Source organism: Neoarius graeffei, chromosome 18 (genome assembly GCF_027579695.1).
Source record: "Neoarius graeffei isolate fNeoGra1 chromosome 18, fNeoGra1.pri, whole genome shotgun sequence".
Classification (NCBI taxonomy): domain Eukaryota; kingdom Metazoa; phylum Chordata; class Actinopteri; order Siluriformes; family Ariidae; genus Neoarius; species Neoarius graeffei.
The window spans coordinates 17,265,240-17,276,847 of NC_083586.1; positions in this window are offsets into that span (position 1 = coordinate 17,265,240).

The window sequence follows — 11,608 nt, forward strand, 5'->3', positions numbered from 1 at the left end:
GTCTCTGAGTTAACCCTTGCCCTTCTTGACATGTAGGGGAGAGCGGGGTAAGATAACCCAGGGGGTAAGATGAGCCACCCCCTGTTTCTAAGAAATAGTAAACAAATGTGACCATGTGACCACATTCAAAGGGGGGCGGGACCATTTACTTACACTTGTGGAGAGGAGCACCACATGTCAAACTAGGTGAGGGAGATATTTATAAAAATGTGTTTTTGTGCTTTCTAAGTCAATTCCATGTTTGTCCACAGTGAAGGTGATTTAGAGAAGACAAAAGTAGAATAATATTTAGACACATTAGGGTTAAGTTAGTGGCTTTCTAAGCTATGATATGAATGCTAATAAAAATAATTTTGATTAGCCTAATCCCCTTTATTAGCATTTTTCTACAAAATGGTGGCCACGGGGTAAGATGAGCCATTAGATGTGGGGCAAGTTGAGCCACTGGCTCAACTTACCCCATTGGTGGCTGAGCTTACCCAATATGGATGACACTTAAGTTTTCACATTTACTGGTCATATATGACAATAACAACAAATAAACAAACAAATAAATAACATGTTAATATAAATAATATGTTTAAAAGGTTTTTAATAAATAAAATAATGCCCTCTGTTATTACAGGTGTGCATGATGCCACACTCATACAAAAGAAAAACAGACAGGGCCGCACAGTCCCGTGCAGTTTTGGAGAGAGCCGCAGAGGAAGTCAGGAAAGGCAGGCCTATTCGGGATATGCATTTGGACAGGATGACTCTGACTAGGTTCATTGAAAAGATAAAGAATGGAGAGGTAGAGACAGGTTATACCAAGTTGGTGAAAGTGCATTTCTTCATTGGCCAGATAATCAAATTGGATGTCTTCGAAATAGAGGCAAGATTTCTCAAAAGAAGCCGGTCATGCCATGGCTCTGCAAGAAAGCCAACCTTTGTCTTCAAAGAGAAAGATGAGGCTGTCCTGTCAAGACAGGATATTGTGAAAAAATTGCTCCGCCCCTTTACTGTTGGGGGGACAGCACAGAGGGAGAGGCAAATGGTGTTCCCTTGCAATTTGAACGCTTGGAACATTGAATAATGATGAAATGAATGATGGAATGATTGCTGCATGTTTTAGCAATGTTTTAACCTACTGAAAGAAATAAGATTTTTTGGCACTGCTCTACTGTTTTAGTAATTTCTATAATATAGTATATCTCTCATTCCCTCTCTAACTATCCCTCTTTCTATCTATCTACGCATATCTCTCTCTATCCATCTATCTATCCCTCCCTATCCCATCTCGTTCTATCACCTCTCTCTTCATCTCCCCTTCTCTATGCAACGGCCCTATCCCCCACTTGATTGACTTGACTTGATTCATTGATTGCATTTCTAATAATAAAAGTTGTTTACTTTGTTAACCTAACATGTTTTGTGTTGGCTCAATTTACCCCACACAGTGGCTCATCTTACCCCGTGCATGGGGTAAGTTGAGCCACTTGACATTTTTTTTTCAAGAGGTAATATCACTCTAACCATAAGAGCTTATCAATTATTTTTTGCTCAGATAGTAACAGTACACTTTGAAATTTGGTATGGTGTGTAGACTGGAAGCAAAAATGGCTTTAACATGTAGTTATGATGAAAAATGTAAAAAGTGGCTCATCTTACCCCGCTCTCCCCTATTGGTGCTCAGAGGGCGGGCATGCCCTATCAGCCCTCGTCCCACCTCACTGGAGCTTGGAGAAACTCAGGACTTCTGAAAACAGTTTTACTGACTAAAATACTCTTCTCTATTGAGGGTACAATAGCGTAACTGTGCTGCCACGCTCAGTTCCACGGAACTTGCTCGCCACGTGGTTTGGATCAAGGTGGGAAAGCGGACATGTGGGGCACCTTCTAAATCTTGGGTGGTCAACCCGCGGCTCGCGAGCCGCATGCGGCTCTTTGCCCGGTGTCATGCGGCTCTTATGTTCATATCGAAGTTTGTGTTTGTGTTTTTTTTTATGTGCGTGTGCGCTTTGCTTGAGTTCAGTATGGTATTTTCGTCAAATGCATCTTCGCTTTGCTTGGGTATATTATGGTATTTTCAGGTCATGTCAAATGCGCATGTGCGTGAGATAATCGCTAAGTTTTTGGGCAAGGTGTATCTTGTGTCAAGTAGCCTCTCAAAATGGCAATGAAAAAATGCACAGCAAAATGAAAATATGAAGACGAACATAGGACATTTTTAACAGAGTGGGAGAGTTTATACTTTTTTGTTGAACGTAATGGCAAGCCATTCTGCCTTATATGTCAGTTGTCATTAGCTCATTTCAAAGCTTCCCGCCTCCCTGAATAAGCAAGGAGCCAGATATGCAACACTAATTGAAAACCTGCACGAAAGCTTTGTAACCCGGTTCCGTGATATACAACTGAAAAGGCCACAGGTTACGTTCCTCGTCGACCCATTCAGTGCGGAGATGGACTGTTTGAAAGCCCTGCTTGTCACAGATGAGGCTGCGGCTGAGTTGGAGATGATCGATCTTCGTGAGGAAGACCAACTGAAACCTGTTTTGAGGGAAGGCACCACTGAGTTTTGGAAAAGTGTGCCATTGGAAAAATACCCGAATGTGAAATGGGCTGCGCTTAAGATACTGTCAATGTTTGGGTCAACATACGTCTGCGAGTCTGTGTTCTCTACCATGAAACGTGAAGTCAAAGCATCGTTCTGTTCTGACTGAAACCCATGTGAAAGAACTGCTTCGAGTGGCAATGACGGAATACAAGCCAGATTTGAAGAGGATTGTTCAAGGCAAGGAATGTCAGAAGTCCCACTAAGCAACATGCATAGTAAGTGCACACAATATTGATTGCTGTAAATGACTGGCCTGTGGTATTAGTACTGACTGAAGGAGTAAATTTCTCTCATGTTGGCGTGTGACATTTACTATTAATCTGGCTGAGCAGAGGTGTGTGAGCGTGTGCGTCTGTGTGAGAGAGAGAGAGAGAGAGAGAGCGAGGAGGGGGGGCGATGTTCATGTGCGGTCATGTGTATGGTGTGGCTTTTTTTTGGTAATGCCATGAGTCCCACTAAGCAGCATGCATAGTAAGTGCACACAATGTTCATTGTTAAAAATGACTGGCCTCAGCCTGTGGTCTTAGTACTGTAGGAGTAAATATGTTGGTGTGTGACATTTACTATTAATCTGGCTGAGCAGAGGTGTGTGTGTGTGTGTGTGTGTGTGTGTGTGTGTGTGTGTGTGTGTGAGAGAGAGAGGAAGGGATGGGTGATGTTCGTGTGCCCATGTGTATGATGTGGCTCTTTGCGGTAATACAGTAAAAAATGTGGCTCTTGGTCTCCAACTGGTTGGCCACCCCTGTTCTAAATGATAATCGCTTACTTCTCCTCCTGAGTCTCGGGTTACCACTTGTCTCACCTTATGGTTGGGGTTCTGTTCTCAGATGTACTCAATTAACACTTCTTTCTCTTCGAGCTTTAGTCAGCGTCTGGGTCACTTAGGCCTTCTTTTCTCTCCTGCTCAGCCGGTTCAGGAACCCTCCTGCAGTGGCTAGCGTGGATTCACGTCACTCTGCCTGTGACCTTCACTGCTGTTGGGGTCGTGAGCAGGACCTGGAATGGGCCATTCCACCATGGCTTGTTCCACTTGGTTTGTCAGAAGTCCTTCACCACGATCCAATCCCCTGGTTGTAGATCGTGCAGAGGTCCCTCAGCGGGTTTGGGAAGTGCTTCTTTTACCTGTTTGTGGATAGATTTCAAAGCAGAGGACAATGTTGCACAGTAATTCAACATTGCATCATCACACTGTGGTGTCCGGCAGTGTTCCTTGAGCTGGCCCTATCCCCGTGTTGGGTACTCGTCCAAACAGAATTTCGAATGGGCTTAACCCATGTTTAGGCCTAGTTTGCATCCTCATTTGTGTGAGTACTACAGGGAGGACCTTTGTCCATCCTAGCCCTGTTTCTGCACAAGCTTTGGTTAGTTTATTTTTAAGTGACCCATTTTCCCTCTCTACTGCTCCTGCACTGGCAGGATGATAGGCACAATGTTGTTTCAGGTCTATCCCTAGGACTGCTCCCATTTTCTTTAGGGCTGCATTAACAAAGGGTGTTCCATTGTAACTTGAGATTTTGCTAGGTATACCCCACCTAGCAATTATATCTCTCAGGAGTGCTTTGACTACTGCCTCTGAGTCTTGTTTAGCTGTGGGGAATACTTCAACCCATTTTGAAAACATGTCAACTATGACCAGGCAATACCTTTTCCCTTCACTAGGTGTCAGTTCAATAAAGTCCATTTGGAGATGATCAAATGGTTTGTTTGGTATTGGGTGTGCTGCTTGAGTTAGTCTGATACCTTGACCTACATTATGTTGTGCACATATCAAGCACTGCTTGCAAAATTTTGCAGCATAATTTGAAAACCCCTTTGTGAACCATCTCTTTGTTACTTCTGCTACCATCCCCCCTTTTGACACATGGGTGAGCCCATGTGCCAATTTTGCATAGAAAGGGAACATGTATTTTGGTAGACAGGGACGGCCCGAGGGACAAACCCAGACCAAGTTTGCAAAGATACAGCCTGCCTGTTTCCAGACTCGTCTCTCGTCCTGAGTGGCAGTGCTTTGAAGGTCCGCTAGCTGTAAACAGGGGGTAGAAACCTGAGGAAAAGCAAGGTTAGAGGGTGAACTGGAAGCTGAAGCTGCACACTTAGCTGCTGCATCCGCCCTGGCATTCCCTTGAGACACAAGATCAGTATTGTTAGTATGGGCAGCACACTTACACACAGCAATGGCTCTAAGGAGCATCGAACAACTTGGAGACCAGTTTATGATGTGCAATGGGAGATCCTGTGCTAGTGAGAAAATTTCTGTTTCCAAATGGTGCCAAAATCATGCACAACGCCAAATGCATACCTACTGTCCGTAAAAATATTGACAGATTGCCCTGCCGCCAATTTGCATGCCTCAATGAGGGCACAGAGCTCTGTGGCCTGTGCCAACAGGTTCGAGGGCAGACACGATGCCTTGAGGACCTTGTGATCTGAGACTACGGCAAAACCTACTTTGTTCTTTCCTGTCTCTGGGTCTCTGGAGGCTGAACTATCCACATAGAGGACCATGTCTGGATTTTCCGAAGGGTCGCTCTTTAAGTCTGCCCTGGGGGAAGAAAAATTGTTAGTGAGAGCAACACAGTCATGTGGCTCTCCATTGTCCTCTGTAGGGAGAAGAGAGGCAGAATTCAGAACAGAACAATGTTTCACAATGATGTTACTGTAGGCATATCAAGTATGACAGTGTTATACTTCAACCATCTCTGTGCTGACAAACGTGACGTCTTTTTCTCCAACAGAAGCAGGGAGACAGCACGTGGGACCAAAAGAGTGAGGTTAGAATACCCCACAATATTTCTGGAAGCAGTTACTGCCTTTTCAGCTGCAGCAACTGCACGCAGGCAAACAGGAAGTCCAGCCGCCACTGGATCCAGCCTGCTGGAGAAGTAAGCTACAGGTCTCAATCTATCCCCGTGTTTCTGCAAAAGAACAGAGGTCATAAAAACTCTTCTTTTCATCTACACTTTGAACAAAATGGTTTATTGGGGTCAGGCAGTCCCAGAGTGGGTGTGGTCTGTAGAGCGCTCTTTAGGGACGTCAGGCGCACGCGGGACCAGCCGCAGCATTGACTGCTTGCAGATCTTGGACAAACCTCCACTCATCGGGCTGGGATGGTTTTCTTGCCTTCTTGACTGGAAAAAATAGGAGTGCGCACTGGAGAGTCCTGGCAAGGGACAATTACATCTGCCTTCAGCAACGAATCAAAGACCAGTCTTATACCTGCGATTGCTTCTGGTTTGAGTGGGTACTGGGTCTGTCTAGGCCTGAAATCTGATTTGGGGGTGATCACCACTGGTTCAGCATTCTTTATTAGGCCTACATCATGTTTACCCTTCGCCCAAACGGAATTTGGAACTCCTGCCAATTTGGGGTGCACCTCTGCTGCAGTTATGCCTGTGGAAACAGAGACAAACAGGCCACTATGACCGGGGTCCCCAGGACCCTGGTCATCAGTGGCTAATATTACGCTGTGCTTAACATGCACACACATAGCATGACTTTGTTTGTAGACCCCAAGCCTTTGGCAAAACAACACACTAGGGTCTTCTGTTTGGGACCATTCATTGCCATTGACTGCACACTTCCTGACCCACTTCCCCACGTCTTTCCAATGGGTGGCTCATGGCTTTGCTAATGAGACATGGGGTATAGAATTAACGATGTCAAAGAAATCATGCTGGCAGCAGTCGACCTCAGAGTCCTCTGACACGAGGCCGTGTATAACATGTTTGAGAACACTGCGATGAACATTGATGCAGCTGTTTGGACAACGAGTAAAATGGACCTGCACAGCGCAATAATGTTTAGACCAATATGCAGTTTTGAGGGTCAATCTTTCATGTGCATGGGGGTCTGCAAACCAAGTCTTTTCAAACTCCACATCTTGCCCTTGGTGAACATGTGCTGTGCAATGTAAATCTTCCTCTTTCATATAATCTGTGTCAACTGATGAGGCGTTCAAGTGTGCGAGCTGTACAAGGTGTTTGGGAGTTTGTGCGAGTTGATCTGAGCAGAGCCGCCAGACATACACATACAGAGGGCTTCCAAACCCATATTGCACACCGCACATTTCACTTACTTCAATAGTTAGTCCATCTGGAGTGGACTTGAGATTTACTCCTCATTTGCACATTAAATCATGTGCTAACAAATTTACTGGGCATGTATGTGAGATGAGAAATGAGTGGGACATAACTATTCCTCCCTCGCTTTTACACGGGAGGTTGACTGAGAAAGTTTTGGTTACAGGTCGTCCTGAGATGCCCATTGTCTGAATAGAATTTAAGCTGAGCGGTGGGTCTACTGGAAGTATCCCATGTTGTATCACTGAGTGTCCTGCTCCAGAATCTACTAAAAAGGTTAACACATGCCCACATACAGTGAGGGGCATACAAGGGAGTTTAGAGAAGGGAGTAGTTGTGTATTTTAACAAACTTAATGCAACTTCAGGTGTATCTATTTGGACTGGTGTATCGGGTGTTTCTGTGTAGTTTTGCTGTTGCATGCAGGTGCTGCTACTAATGTGTTTAACATTATGTGAATGCTCCTGTCTATGTGTATCATCAGGTGTGTGTGTGTTACCTCCCCTGTTCTCTGTGTGGGGCCTGTTCCCGGAGTCTGCCCGTCAATCTGCTTTGCTGTACTCCTCACAGGGCCTCTGGCTGCTACTGTGGAGACAATTTCTAGCAATGTGTCCCTTCTGATTGCAGTTGTAGCAGGTTGCACCTTTTATCCAGGACGAGTCACTCCAGGTCATCCTGTCTCGGCTCCTACCTCGACCTCTTCCTCTTCTTCTTCCTCTTTCTCCAGGCTGAACAGTCTGGAAAAGAGTGAGAGTGGTGGCGTGTAGGTCTTGGTCTCTTTGTGCCAACTTTGTCTTCTCCTTCTCTTTCAGCAGCTTTTCTACATGCACAGCATACTGCTCAATCTTGGTGAGGCTGGCGGTTTCCTACAGGAGACAGAGCTGCTTTACTGACTTGGCCACTGCTGGATTCATACCGTTCATGAAACTGTTCCGCAGGTGCGCTTCCCAGACCTCAGGAGTCTCTTCCACTCCAGCCAGGATCACGGGTCTGGTCAGGCCACTGTGTTTCTCATGCACGGTGGTGAGACAGACGAGAAACGCTGACACACCTTCTCCATCTTCTTGCTTACACATACTGATCTTAGTCATGTCTATGTTCAAGGGAAAAGCACTGTCCAGATGAGCACAGAGAGCAGTGATGGTATCTCTATACTCACCATTGCCAGCCGCACTCCAGTCTGGTGTAGTCGCTCACTGGTCAGCTTCTGGCCACTCTTTGGAAACTTTGTTCCAATCTATACCCATCTTGGTCATGAGCAGGTGGCGAAGTTCATGGGTGGCTGGTCGGAATTCTCTGCAAAATATCAACAGCTCATTACCAAATCTCTTTCCTCCTACCTCTCTCACATTGGGAAGAGAAGCCATGCTTTCCTTCATGTCAGCTGTCGTCCAGGGTCTGTGGACTAAAAGTACGCCGTCAGCTCCAGCCACTTCCATCATTGGAAGATGAAGGACTTCAGACTTTAGGTTATGGCCTTGTGGACCCACTGGTGAGCACGTGGTCAGGTCCAGGAGGGTGTCTTTTTCCATCGCCATATGCAAGACCGGATCTCGTGTGTGATGGAGAAGCGAGGGGAGGCGCTGACGCTAGAGGCGGCTGGTAGGCTGGAGGAGATTCCAGAGGCTCAGTTTTTTTCTTTGTCTCGACTTCTCCCCTTGTCTGTGGGTGAGGCACTTGTGGGAATGATGCTCCGCCTTGCTGAGGAGGCAGCGTGTGTCGGGGTGGTGGGGCAGACTCCAGGTCAGGGTCCATCTGAAATTTCAAACACTGAGAAGAGGGTGAGAGCCCTGCCTGCCGTTTCTCTCTTTTGTACTCTCTCTTAAGTGTTTCTTCTTTCCATGCAGAAAATGCCCTCCAGTCCCCTAAGAACTTAACATTATCTGCAGACTCTTCTTTTTCCTTCCGTTTCAACTTTTCTTCTAACCATTCTATCTGCCTGGGACTAAAACTGCCATTTTCAGGGAATTCCAAGTCCTTTATCCATATATCAAACTGTGCCAAATAATCCTCGCCATATGAGGTTTTCATAAACTGGATATTTGGGCTGTCATAGGAACATCCAATTCTTATTATAGCACATGTAGCTTCAGGCTTACTTGCTTTTTCTTTTCTTTCCCTAACTTACCGTTTCTGTTCCTCATTGTACACTGTTATATCAATAGGTTATGATAACAATGGCTGAGTTTTTTATTAGGATCACAAGAAGAACAAGTTGGACTATGTCCAAAAATGCGACACAATAATCCTTTAGGTGTGTTATTAGTAAACAATTTATCTGACATCTGCCTTAAACTAAAGTAGGTCTCATTTAGCACAACAACCTCAAAGGCAACTCATGCATGTGTACAAAAGCTGTTTCTCTGTTTCAGAATTTGGAGGAGGACAGTACTCTGTTAATTCATCAATACTTTGCATGCACACTGGTGTGTCTTTGCGACTTTGTAATCGAACCTCTCTATCCCGTTCCTCCGACGGGCCAGTTGTTCACACAGAACAAAGGGAGCAAAACTCAATTCTCTCCCAGTTACGAATCGCTGAACGGGAGTCCGTCGAGACAGTCATCCGTACTTCCGTCGCTCAAGTAGGTGAGCTGTTACCCAGTCATCACTTGGGCGGATTTTTCTCTTACACAACCCAATAAACTACTTGCAGTTTATTGTCTCAAGATTGTTTTATCCATTTCAGCAAACATATTGATGGTACCACAGCTTAGCAGTCCTCCTGGGCTCGGACAAACTTCTGTCCGTCTCTTATATCAGTCTTCCTTGACTGGGACAATCTCTGTCCATCTCTTATATCAGTCTTCATTGACTAAGACAAATCTCTGTCCATTTCTTGTATCATTCTTTAAATACTGTTTCCACTAATTTATTTACACAAGAATGCAAAGTTGTCACTTACTGGTTCAGTGAGCCCTGATGGCCTGGTCTTTCATCCGAGTTCTCAGCTCCGCACCGTAGCCTTGGGAGTGTTCCGTTGTCTGAGGATCAGACGCATAGGGCCCACCCAGGGACTCCAAATTGTAATGGAAATTTCTAATGAACACTTCAGAACACTTAGCAGTTGTCTTTTCAGTCATTTATTATGGTAAATCATATAAAAGAAATATAAGATAGGAAAGAAAGAAAATTAAAGCAGAACATCACCTCTAGTGATGTGAGAGTACGTGCACGCTCTGAGTTGTGTTTTTTTGACTGTTATCTATTATACTCTAAAGGCATTTGCTCACTGCTTGTGTCTTCATGTGATTGGCTCAAGATTTTCTATGAAGCTTTGCTAATGAGTGCACCTGGCATGCTTTGGTACGTGCAGGCAGATGCAAGCAGGGAGAACTCAAGCTCTCTGCTTATCACCACGAATGCCAGGAAAGGTGGTTACATCATGAGAAGATGCGTAGTTAGGACGAACTCAAGCACCCTGCTCATTATCACCAAGGCCACAGAAAGGCTATTACAACATGGGAAAAACGTCTTTCTCAGTACACTAGGCCACTTAAGCTCAACACACAGAAACACAGATAATAGGAATGTTCATCCACTAAATTTCCCTCACACCAGTCACTGTGGGACTCCTCGATTATGCCAATTTCGAGCATGGCCTTGAGTTCATCCCGAACTACCTTTTTCTTGTGTTCAGGCAAGCAGTAAGGGTGGCTACGCACTACCACCCCTGGGGGTGTTTCGATGTGGTGTTCTATGAGGTGGGTACCACCAGGAAGGGGTGAGACCACATCAGAAAATTCCTTTTGCAACTTGGCCACCTCCATGAGTTGGGCCAGTGAGAGGTGGTCTCCACAAGGGACCAGAGTGGTTATCTCCGGCCCCAGCTCCACCTTCTCCAGGACTACCAACGCCAATGTCACAGGGACCCCCTCATTCTAGCATTTTAAAAGGTTGAGGTGGTAGATTTGCAATGCCCCACCCCTATCCATTCGCCTCACCTCATAGTCAACATCCCTGACTCGCTGTGTGACCTCGAAGGGCCCTTGCCACTTGATGATTAATTCAGAGCTCAACATGGGCAATAATACGAGTACTTTGTCTCCCGGTGTGAACTCTCTAAGGTGCATGCCCCTGTCATACAGCTGGATTTGATGTTCTTGTGCCTGCCACAAATTCTCCTGGGTTAGGTGCATGAGGTTGTGGAGTTTTGCGTGCAGATCAAGAATGTACTGAATTTCGTTTTTGCTAGGTGAAGGTCCCTCCTCCCGATTTTCTCGTAGCACGTCCAAAATGCCACGCAACTTATGCCTATATAATAATTCAAATGGAGAAAACCCTGTGGAAGCTTGCAGGACCTCTCATACTGCAAGTAACAGGGGCTCGAGCCACTTATCCGAATTACATGCATCTTCACTTATGAATTTCCAGATTAGGTTTTTGAGGGTTTGGTTAAAAACGCTCCAATAAGCCATCTGTTTGTGGGTGATAGACACTGGTGCGGATAGACTTAATCCCCAATAACCCATATAGTTCACGCTGTGTGCGTGACATAAATGAAGTGCCTTGGTCTCTCAGGATTTCTTTTGGAATCCCGACCCGGGAGATAATGCAGAGGAGCGCTTCTGCAATACTGTGTGCTGAGATACTGCGGAAAGGCACTGCTTCCGGATATCGCATTGCATAGTCCACCAGAACTAAAATAAAGCGATATCCTCGTGCTGTCCGATCTAATGGCCCGACGAGATACATCCCAATTCGCTCAAATGGGGTCTCGATTAGAGGGAGAGGGCACAAAGGTGCTTGATTTACTAATTGGCATTCACGGCATGTCACACACCACCGATGGACATCCCCGCGAATCCCTGGCCAATAGAACTAGGCCATTATTTGGGCTAGTGTTTTATCTTGCCCTAAGTGTCCAGCCATGGGATTAAAGTGAGCCACATGGAATACGAGTTCCCTACAGCTCTTTGGGATTAACAATTTAG